Below are 12,048 nucleotides of genomic sequence, written 5' to 3' on the forward strand. Positions count from 1 at the left end.
TAGTACAAAGAACACAATTTATAACTACTGAACAGATCAGATTTTTTTCTAAATTATATTGCTAAACTAGTTCTCTAAGACAGGTTGACTCCCAGTGAAACACCATTTAATTGTTGACAATTATATGTACATACACATGCATGTGTGCACACATGTCCATACACACTTACAGTCCCTAGAAATTATTATAAGTGCATACAGAAAATGAATAAGCATTTGTCAAGAAAATCTACTAGTTCTCTGTGAAAATAGTGAGAATGTGTGTTCATTTGAGTTATAACCTGTTTCGTTTATCCCAGCTCCATGTGACAAACTCTACTCCAGATATGGATGTGCACAAGAAGATTCAGGCTCCCTACCCCCTCAGTATCTAGTCTAGGGCTATACTTTCACCCAGCTGGAGAAGGCTACCAGTGTCTCGTTCCTTCACCGTGCCATGTTTCAGAAGCACTGGCAAGCCTGGGCTGGAGGATAACTCCTGTACTACAGAGTGAGAACTCAGCCCCAGGCATGACAGGCCAAGAATAGTAGGTTCCAATCCAGCAGTGGGGTGCCCCAGCCCATTTGTAGGGTGAAGTTTCTCCATAGAGACAAGCAAGTTGAAATAACTAGGGTCTACCATTGCCTCCCAGTGCCCAATGGCATAGAGAAGTGACCTACGATACCCATTCCCCAATTCAGATACAGTTGTCTGGCATTTCTGCCTGGTTGGAGAGGCAAACCATAAGAACTAAGCATAGTAGCTTTGCCTGAAGGGTCTGAATTTATTTGGAGAAAAAAACCTGGAAAAAATCATGCCTAATGATATTGTTGAAAACAATGGGCATCTTAAAAGTGAGCAATTAAGAGGGGCTTCATAGCTCCAGGATACTAGTAGAAACATGTGAACAGCACTATATAACAACTAGACTAGCAGACATCTAAAGACTACTCCAACAAAGAACAAAATATATGTTGTCGTCAAGTACATGGAATCTTCTCCAGAATAGGTCATATGCTGGGTCATAAACAAGTCTCAATAAACATCTCCATGTTGCTGAAGAACAATTCCAGCAGACTGAACATCAAAGCATCTGAATGGTAGCTCCCATTCTCTGTAGCTTCAGGTTGCAGAAAACCTATTCTATTTAAATCAGCAGTCTGTGGCAGTTCTCATTTACCCCAGGTGCCACTGTTGGAGAAAAAAAAAAAAAAGTAATTACTAACAAAATCTACCACCAACCCAGAAAACATTTCCACAAAAGAAGAAGAGAAAGGAAACAGTTTTATTATTGCAGAAGTATTACATTCAGGCAATCCGTTAAAGAGAATGCAAAGACAGTGTCCATTATACACAGACAGGGCAATACAGTCTCTTACATATATGTTCTCAAGATAAACAATGACTAGTCCTTAAGTAAGAGGACTTAACAGCACCATTTTTCACAGGTAGTTCATCTTAAATTTACATGGTAATTGAAGTGGCCATTTATCTTTGCTAATTGCCTTTGTCCAAGGGAATAATAAAACTCGTATTTTTATGAGAGATAGGTAGTTATAATTTGGAACCAGACACCAAAGTTAAATTCTCAAGGAGATAAAGAAATAAGGGTGCTATTTTTCTTGATATACTTCTCAAACGGGCAGAGGAAGAATTAATCCTAGGGTTCTTATGACTTCAATTAAATTTAGCTTTAATTTTGTTTTGTGACACAGAGAAAGACAGAGAGAGGGACAGATAGGGACAGACAGACAGGAAGGGTGAGAGATGAGAAGCATCAATTCTTCATTGCAGCACCTTAGTTGTTCATTGATTGCTTTCTCGTATGTGCCTTGACTGAGGGGTTACAGCAGACAGAATGATCCCTTGCTCAAGCCAGCAACCTGGGGCTCAATCAAGCTGGTCAGCCTTACTCAAACCAGATGAGCTTGCTCTCAAGCTGGTGACCTTGGGGTTTCGGACCTGGGTCTTCCGCATCCCGGTCTGACACTATCCACTGTGCAACTGCTTTGTCAAGCTAGCTTTAAATTTTAACTCTAGAAATCATCTCTCTCTCTCTCTCTCTCTCTCTCTATATATATATATATATATATATATATATATATATATATATATATATATATATATATATACACACACACACACACACACACACACGCACAGGCATACATATACCCCTGAGAGACCTAGCCTATCCCCCTGGATAATTAACAACCCTCAAGTCAGCAGAAGACTGTAGTAGCACAGGGTCCTGACTAATGATTACAAGATCCAGACCTCTGACAGTTTCAAGACAACATCTTGACCTAAGAGATCCTTCAACTCCTGAGCTCTAATGTGGAACAACCCTCTGGATACTTTCCCATGAAACTGGATGGAGGAACCTGGGAACAGACCTCAGAACTGTCCTCAAGACCTAAAGAAATGATTTGTTACCCTTAGCTCACCTCTGACCAATCAGCTCCCAGCACGACCATGAACCCCTAACTCAGGGCCGAGACTTAGCCATATATAATCAGTAACTTACACGCCATCAAGGAGTTCCAGGTTTTGAGTATTAGCTTCCTGTTTTCCTAGATGGTGCCATTCATCAAGAAAATAGCAAATATTTCTCCACTGAAATTCTCAGTTTTTAGGGTTTGGCTTTGCTACAGTCAGGTGAACAGATTCTTTCTGTTCCACAGGAAGAATTCACAATCAAATGTATCAAAAGTGTATGCTTTTTTTTTTAAAGGGAGGGATGTATCTCATTGTTTCTGTTCCTTTAAAAACTTCATTTCCTCCTGTTTTTAGATTTGTATTTACTCTTATACCTGCTGTAGAAAATCTGTACTGGGCAAGCGGTGGAAGCCAAGTACCTGACATCAGCTAACACTTTCACCTCCAGCGTGCACTCCACAATGAGAAAGTCCTGCTGGGTGTGAGGAGGGCAAGCCGAAAAACTTGCAGCTTCCTGGCCCTACCTGAGGGGGCTGACATTATTTGTATCAGAGCATGGAGGTATTTAAGGCCCGGAGCACTTTCTAAAACAATAGAGCACTGAGTTAACAATTAGAGTGCAAGACCAATAGATACATGTCAGCCTGAAATCTATTGTAAAAGGGAGTTCAGTAACAGAGATAATTAAAGAGGACCCTGCCAAAATCATGTTTGTCTCTGGTGGCCCACACAACATTGAACAATGTCCATTTTTCAAGAAAAACATTATGAGATATGCAAGGAAACAACAAGGGGTTACTTATATACATAAACAAAATAGAAAATACAAGCTGCCTTTGAGGGGACCAGGCAAAAGTATATAAAACACCTGTTATGAATATGTTCAAATAACTAAAGGAAACCATGTTTAATGAATTATAGGAAGGTATGATGACAATGTTTCATCCAATAGAAAATATCAATAAGTAGAAATTATTTGTAAAAAAAAAATAAATAAATAAAAATAAAAAATCTGGAGTCCAAAAGTGCAGTAACTGAAATGCAGAAGTCACTGGAGAGTCCTTATAAAATGGGAATGGGGGAGGGGTAAAAGTACAAAAAGAGATGGGGAAACAGAAGCGGAGGTTAGAGTGATGACTTTGAAGAAAGAAGAAGGGGACATGAGCGTAAGATGCAGGTGAACTTCTAATTTTATTCTTGTATTGTTTTCCTGACAATTAAATTGTTTATCTGTAAGTATCTGAGGAACAATTATTTTGCATTCTTTTTTAAGTAATTCCTGTATTTCCATTTCATTGCAATCAGTTACTGGAGGGTTACTATACTTTTTCAGTGGTGTGATGTTTCCCTGATTCTTGTGATCCCTGTGGTCTTGCACAGGTGTCTGCGCATTTGAAGAAGTGGTCACCTCTTCCGGACTTAATCGACTGATTTCAGTAAAGGAAGACCTTACTGGGTTAGGGTATGCTGGAATATGCTATATAACCCCAAGTTTGGTGGTACAGGATGCCCATGCGGGGATCTTGTGGCAGGAACAGCTCCAGGTGGCATGGTGACTTGTCAGTTCAGGCCATTGAGGTCCACCGCATCTACAGCTGTTTGTTCCTTGACAAGTCCTGTGGGATGTGACGGTGTGTTTGTAGAATCTCGAAGGGCTGTTGAGGCCCTCAGCAGTGCCTCCAGGTCCGGAAGCTAGGAGCCAGGGGAGGCAGTAGTAGTGGCCAGAGACAGTTGTTTGCACACACTCAGCTGTGGGGGCTAGCTGCTGGTGACTGTGGAGTAGCAGACGCCAGCTGTAAACACATGTAGTGATGGGGCCCAGGGCAGGCAGCAAGAACCAGGGCCAACTGTGGCCACACTGTCAATTGCAGGAAAGAGGCTTGGCTATCAGGGTAAACTTGTGGCTACTGAGTCTTGAACTGAACACGTGGCAGTGGAGACCAGTGATGGGATGAAGTCATGCTGGGATACGCAGGCGCACATTTGCAGGGGCTAACTGTAAGAGAGCATGGTGTTCCTGGTCAGTGACAGAAAAAAGAGCCTGATATAAGCCCACAAGCAACTGCAGGAGCCCTGGTCTTTGCATGACATCTTGTGGCTGCACAGTCATTCCCTGAGTGTGCAAATGTTAATGAAGGCCGGTGACAGAAGGTAGGCCAAGCCGTTGGTATAGACATTGGAGAAAACTGCGGGAGGCATCTGCAGAGCAAGGCACTGGGTACCGAGGTTGCTCACCTTGGGGAGCTGCTATTAATAGCCCCAGCTTTTCTTTCTTGTTTCTAGCCATCTCTATATGTCTCAGGTGGGGTGTAACTGAAGTGATCTTTCATGAGGTACCCCAAAAGGCTAGAAAAACTGGTCTCTCACCTCAATTTTCCTTTCCTGGTGAGGGGAACTCTTTCTATCTGGGGAGTCTCTGAGCAGTGCTGGCTGCATGATGGGATGATGCAGGCAAAATGCAGCTGTTCTTCTCTCCCTTTTCTGTGCAGTTATGTTCAAGTTTTCTCTGCTCCACTGTGTTGTTAGTTTCTTAAGTAGATTCCAGAGAACTCCCAGGGCAGTTTTTTGTTTATGGATTACCGTCTAATAGTTGATTGTTGTAGAGATATGGAGACTGAGGTCTCCTAAACTACGATCTTCATGATATCACTTCTTATTTCTGTACTCCTTATCCTATTTCATTGATCTCTTTATGTCTCTCATCCATAGTGGCTTGATTACTGTTGCTGTATAGAAAGTCTTTTAAAAAGGTAGTGTGATTCCTCCTTTATTCCTCTTTTGAAAATTTTTTTTACATATTATAGTTTCATATAGAGCCTTTCCATATATATATTTTTGAAATTGAATTTATTAGGGTGACACTGGTTAACATAACATTACAGGTTTCAGGTGCCCATTCTACAACATATCTCTGTATACTGTACTGTGTTTACCTTCCCCCAAGTCAAGTCTTTATCCATCACTATTTACCTCCCTACACCCTCCTCCTCCTCATCCCCAGACAATCGAGACACTATTATCTATGTCTATGAGGGTTTTCTTTTTGTTTTTTTTTGCTCTATCCCTCCATCTCCCTCACACAATTCTCTGCCCCACAACAGCTGTCAACCTGCTCTCTATCTATGCGTCTGTCTCAATTTTGCTTGTTAATTCATTTTGTTCATTATATTCCACATATGAGTGAAATCATGTGATACTTGTCTTTCTCTGACTCCATTATTTCACTTAGCATAATGATGTCCAGGTCCATCCATGGTGTCATAAAAAGTAAGATTTTCTTTTATCTACTCATCTATGGATAGGCACTTGGGTTGTTTCCAGATTTTGATTATTGTAAATAACACTGCAATAAACATAGAGGTGCATATATTTTTTCAAATTAGTGTTTCAGGATTCTTAGGATATATTCTTAGAAGTAGAATCACTGGGTTGAAAGGCAGTTCCATTTTTAATTTTTTGAGATAACCCTGTGCTGCTTTCCACAGTGATTGCATCAATCTGAATTCCCACCAACAGTGTAGGAGGGTTTCCTTTTCTTCACACTCTCGTCAACACTTGTTGTTTGTTGATTTATTGATTATAGCTATTCTGACAGGTGTGAGATGATATCATATTGTGGTTTTAATGTGCATATCTCTGATGATTAGTGACATTGAGCATCTTTTAAAATTTTTTTTTGTTTTCTTTTTTTATTTATTCATTTTAGAGAGGAGAGAGAGAGAGAGAGAGAAAGAGAGAGAGAGAGAACGGGGAGGGGGGAAGGAGTAGGAAGCATCAACTCCCATATGTGCCTTGACCAGACAAGTACAGGATTTTGAACTGGCGACCTCAGCATTGAGCATCTTTTAATGTGTCTATTAGCCATCTGCATGTCCTCTTCAGAAAAGTGTTGATTAAGGTCCTTTGCCCCTTTCTTAATTGGATTGTTTGTTTTATTGACATTGAGTTTTATTTATAAATTCTGGATATTAATCTCTTATCAGATGTATCAACTAATATGTTCTCCCATTCAGTGAGTTATCTTCTCATTGTGTTTTTGGTTTCCTTTGCTGTGCAAAAACTTTTTAGTTTTATGTAGTCCAATTTGTATATCTTTTCTCCCATTTCCTTTGCCTGAGGAGGTGTATCTGAAAAAATATTGCTACAGGAAATATCCAAGATTTTACTGCCTATGTTTCCTTCTAGGGTTTATATATTTAAGGCTTTGATCAATTTTGAGTTAACTATTGTGTATTATGTAAGAAGGGGGTCTAGTTCCAATTTTTTACACACATTTGTCCAATTTTCCCCACACCATTTATTGCATAGACTATCTTTACCCCATTGTATATTCTTGCTTCCTTTGTCAAATATAAATTGACCATACAGGCATGGGTTGATTTCTGGGCTTTCTGTTCTGTTTCATTAATCTATATGTCTGTTTTTATGCCCATACGATGCTGTTTTGGTTAGTATGGCCTTATAGTATTGCTTGATATTAGGTAGCTTGATTCATCCAAGTTTGTTCTTCTTTCTCATGATTGCTGTGGCTATTTGGGGGCTTTTGTGATTCCATATAAATTTTTGCCATATTCTAATTCTGTGAAATACAACATTGGTATTCTGATAAGTATTGTGTTGAATCTATAGATTGCTTTGTGTAATATGGACATTTTAATGATGTTAATTATTCCTACCTATGAACACGGTATATGCTTCCACTTGTTTGTATTTTCTTCAGTTTCTGTCTTCATTGTCATAATTTTTCCAAGTATAGGTCTTTCACCTTTTTTGGTTACATTTATTTCTAGATATTTTTTTCTTTTTGAAACAATTGTGAATGGTATTGTTTTCTCTTCCAGATAGATCATTATTGGTGTATAAAAATGCAACGGATTTCTGGATATTTATTTTGTATCCTGCTACTTTATTGAATTTATTGATCAGTTCTAGTTGTTTTTTGGTGGAGTATTTAGGTTTCTCTATGTATAGTATAATGCCATCTGCAAATAATGACAGTTTTACTTATCGTCTTCAAATTTGGATGCCTTTTATTTCTTCTTCACATCTGATTGCTGTGGTTAGTACTTCCAGTATTATATTGAATAAGACTGATGAGCCTGACCTGGGTGGCGTAGTGGATAAAGCATCAGCCTGGAACACTAAGGCCACCAGTTCGAAACCCTGGGTTTGCTGGTCAAGGCACATATGGTAGTTGATGTTTTCTGCTCCTCCTCCCTTCTCTCTTCCCTCTCTAAAATGAATAAATAAAATCTAAAAAGAAAAAAAAAGACTGATGATAACAGACATTTTTGTCTTGTTTCTAATCTTAAGGGTAATACTTATAATATGTTGGTTGTGGGTTTATCCTATGTGTCCTTTACTACACAGAGATATGTTCCCTCGATTCCCACTTTGCTGAGAGTTTTTAACATAAATATGTGTTGGATCTTATCAAATGTTTCTTCTGTATTTATATGACTGTGATTTTTATCTTTCATTTTGTTTTTGTGGTGTATCACATTTATTGATTTGCAGATTTATAGCAACCTTTCATTCTCAGAATAATTCTCACTTGATTATGGTGAATGGCCTTCTTAGTATACTGATGGGTTCAGTTTGCTGATATTTTGTTGAGGATTTTAGCATCTATGTTCTTCAGGGATATAGGACTATAAATTTTCTTTCTTTGTAGTATTTTTTTCTGGTTTTGGAATTAGGACAATGCTGGCCTCATAAAATGAGCTTGTGAGTCTTCAGTCCTTCTGAATTTTTTGGAAAAGTTGGAGAAGGATGAGTGTTAATTCTTTGACTATTTGGTAAAATTCACTCATGAACCCATCCAGTCCAGGACTTTTGTTTGTTAAGAGTTTTTTGGTTATTGCTTCAATTTCATTGGCTATTATCTGTCTATTCAGATTCTCTGATTCTTTCTCATTCAGTTTTGGAAGATTGTATGTTTCTATGAATTTATCCATTTCATGTAGATTGTCCAACTTGTTGGCATATAGTTGTTTGTAATATTTCCTTTTATAATCCTTTGAATTTCTTTGGTGTCTGTTGTTACCTCTGTTATTTCATCTCTGATTTTATTTATTTGGGCACTTTCTTCTTTCTTTTTCTTGATGAGTCTGGTTAAGAGCTTGTTAATCTTGTTTGTCTTTTCAAAGAACCATATCTTGTTTTCACTGATCTTTTCTATTGCTTTTTTTTGTTTTATTTCATTTATTTCTGCTATGATCTTTATTATTTTCTTTCTTCTATTCACTTTGGGTTTTGTTTGTTGTCCTTTCTCAAGTTCCATTAAGAATAAAGTTATATTGTTCATTTTAGATTTTTCTTGTTTCTTGAGATAGGCCTATAATGCTATAAATTTCCCTCTTAACACTGCTTTTGCTGTGTCCCATAGACTTTGGGTTGTTTTGTTCTCATTTTCATTTGTTTCAAGGTATCTTTTGATTTGTTCTTGTTCTCATTATTAACTTATTCATTGTTTAGTGACATACTGTTTATCCTTTATGTCTTTCTGTGTGTGTTTTTTTCTTGTGATTGATTTCTAGTTTCAGAACCATTATGGTCAGAGGAATCACTTGATATGATTTCAATCTTCTTAAATTTACTGACACTTTTGACACTTGCTTTGTATCCTAACATGTGATCTAACCTAGAAAATGTTCCTTATACGCTTGAAAAGAATATAAATTCTGCTGCTTTGTGGTGAAAGCTCTGAAGATATCAAATAAATCCAGCTGATCTAATGTGTCATTTAAGGTGGCCAGTTCCTTGTTAATTTTCTTTCTGAACGATATATTCATTGATATCAATGGGGTGTTATAATCCCCTACTATGACTATATTGCTCCCACCATTGACTGTATTGATTCCTCCATTTATGTACAACAAGATTTGTTTTGCATTTTTAGATACTCCTATATTGGGTGTGCAAATGTTTACAAGGGCTATAATCTCTTGTTGGATTGCTCCCTTTATTGTTAGGTATTGCCCTTCTCTGTCTCTTACTATAGCCTTTGTTTTAAAGTCTATTTTGTCAGAAATAAGTATTACCACCCCAGCTTTTTCTAAATTTCAATTTTCACAATTTTTTCCCCATTTCTTTTCTTTTAGTCTGTGTGTATCTTTCATACGGAGGTGAGTCTTTTGTAGACAGCATATATATGGGTCTTGCTTTCTTATCCGTTCAGCTACTGTATGTCTTTTGATTGAGCATTTAAGCCATTTACATCTAAAGTAATTATTGAAAGGTATATATTTATTACCATTTTTAAAAATCTGTGTGGTTTGTTTTTTTTTTTGAGAGAGAAAGAGAGGGACAGACATATAGGAAAGGAGAGAGATGAGAAGCATCAACTCATAGTTGCAGTACCTTAGTTGTTCACTGATTGTTTTCTCATAGTGCCTTGAGGAGGAGACTCCAGTTGAGCCAGTGACCCTTTTTTCAAGCCAATGATCTTGGGCTCAAGCCAGCGACCATGGGGTCATGTACATGATGCCACATTCAAGCTGGTGAGCCTATGCTCAAGCCAAATGAGCCCATACTCAAGTTGGCAATGACAGGATTTCAAACCTAGAACCTCAGTATCCCAGGCCGATGCTCTATCCATTGCACCACCGCCTCATCAGCCCCCTCCATTTTTAAATCCGTTCTTTTTCTTAAAAAAAAAAAAGACCCTGTATTATTTCTTGTAATTCTGGTCTGTTGATAATAAATTCCTTTAGCTTTTCCTTGTCTGGTAAGCTCTTTATTTCTCATTTAATTTTAAATGACAGCTTTGCTGGGTAAAGTAATCTTGGTTGTAGGCCCTTGCTTTTCATCACTTTGAATATCTCATGCCAATCATTCTGGGCTCAGATGTTTCTGTTGAGAAATCAGCTAATACACTTATGGAAACTCCCTTGTAGGTAACTAAGTGCCTTTTTACTGCTGCTTATAAGACTTTGTGTTTAATTTGCCATTTTAATTATGTGTCTTGGTGTGGGCCTCTTTGGGTTCATCTTGTTTGGGACTCTCTGTGTTTCCTAGACTTTTTTGCCTTTTTCCTTCACTAGGTTAGAAAAATTCTCGATCATTATTTCTTCAATTAGGTTCTTGATCCCTTGCTCTTTTTCTTCTCCTTCTTGTACCCTTATGATATGCATGTTGTTATGGTTCATGTTGCCCCAAAAGTGCTATAAACTATCCTTCATTTTTTAATTCATTTTTCTTTTTGCTGCTTTGATTGGGTATTTTCTTTTACTTTGTCCCCTAAATCACTGATTTGATCTTCAGCTTCATCTAGTGTACTGTTTATTTCTTCTACTGTATTCTTGATATCAGCTATTGTATTCTTCATTTCTGACTGCTTCCTTTTTATGGTTCTTATGTCCTTTTTATGCTTACTATCACTTTGTTGAAGTATTCATTTTGATTCTTGAGCAACTGTATAGTTATTACTTTGAATTCTATATCTGATAAATTACTTATCTCCATTTTTTTTTTGTTAGCTCTTTTTTTCTGGATATTTCTTCTGTTCTGTCACTTGGGGACTGTTCTTTTGTCTCCCCATTTTTGCAGCCTCTTCATGTTCATTTTTATGTTTTACATAGCTCTGCTATGATTTTCAGTCTTAGTGGGTTGGCCTTATATAGTAGGTGTTCTGTTGGGTCCAGTGGTGAATTCACCTTGATAACCTGAGCTGGGTGTTCCAGGAATGACCCTTGTGTGGGTTATGTGGGCTCTCCCATTGTAATTGAGTCTTGATTGCTATTGGCTTATTGTGCATGGGACTGACACACAGGCTATCTGTGAGGCTCTACCTCAACCAAAACATGCAAGCTGCTCTGCTGGCATTTACCACAAGATGTGAAGTTTGCCTCAGTTGGGTTTGGTGCCTGACAAGGTCTTTCTTTAAATATGCTGTTTGTGAAACTAATTGGATGCTTCTCTGATGTTGTCTGTGGCTGGCCACTGGTTGTGCTGTTCTGGGCCTCTTTGGAGGGAACCTGGTGCAGGTCAATGTGAGATGCTACTTGTGACTGGCCTTTAGCAGCCTGTTTAAAGCTACAATTGGTCCACAGTTTTTGGTTGTTTCTGCTGGACTTAGGTACACATGGGAAGGACCAAGCTGTTCTCCAAGGCTGTCTTTTAGTAGCATGAGGCTTGAGGGCATGTCAGCAAAACTCCCCTGGCACCCAGAGCCCTGCCTTTGGCTGCCTCCACCTGTTGGCTGCCTCCACCTGTTGGCTGCCAGTTGTGCTCAGTCACTAAAAAAGACTCTAATAGAGTTGGCAAGATGGAGCTAGAGGGGAAAGGTACTGGCTGAGGACTTCTCACAATGGGGGGAGAGAGGCCCTCTTTTCAGTCTTACAGAGAACCCTAACTCTGTGTGTGACCCTAGTCTCTCTGTGTGTGGCAAATTTAGCTGCATTAGTGGGCCAAGCATTTCACCAGAGTGGAGGGAAAGGCCCTAGTTGTGTGCCACTTCTAATATGGGAGAACAGCTCCCTTTTCAAACCCACAGAGAGATCTGGTTCTGCAGTGCTCCCCAGTCTCCCTGTGTGCAGGTGTTAGGAGGAGAATTAACCATTCATTAAAAGTGGGGGAGACAGGTGCCTTTTCCAAAACCTTATTGCCTATTCACTGTCTATACCTCT

Source organism: Saccopteryx leptura, chromosome X, assembly GCF_036850995.1.
Source record: "Saccopteryx leptura isolate mSacLep1 chromosome X, mSacLep1_pri_phased_curated, whole genome shotgun sequence".
NCBI classification, from domain to species: Eukaryota; Metazoa; Chordata; class Mammalia; order Chiroptera; family Emballonuridae; genus Saccopteryx; species Saccopteryx leptura.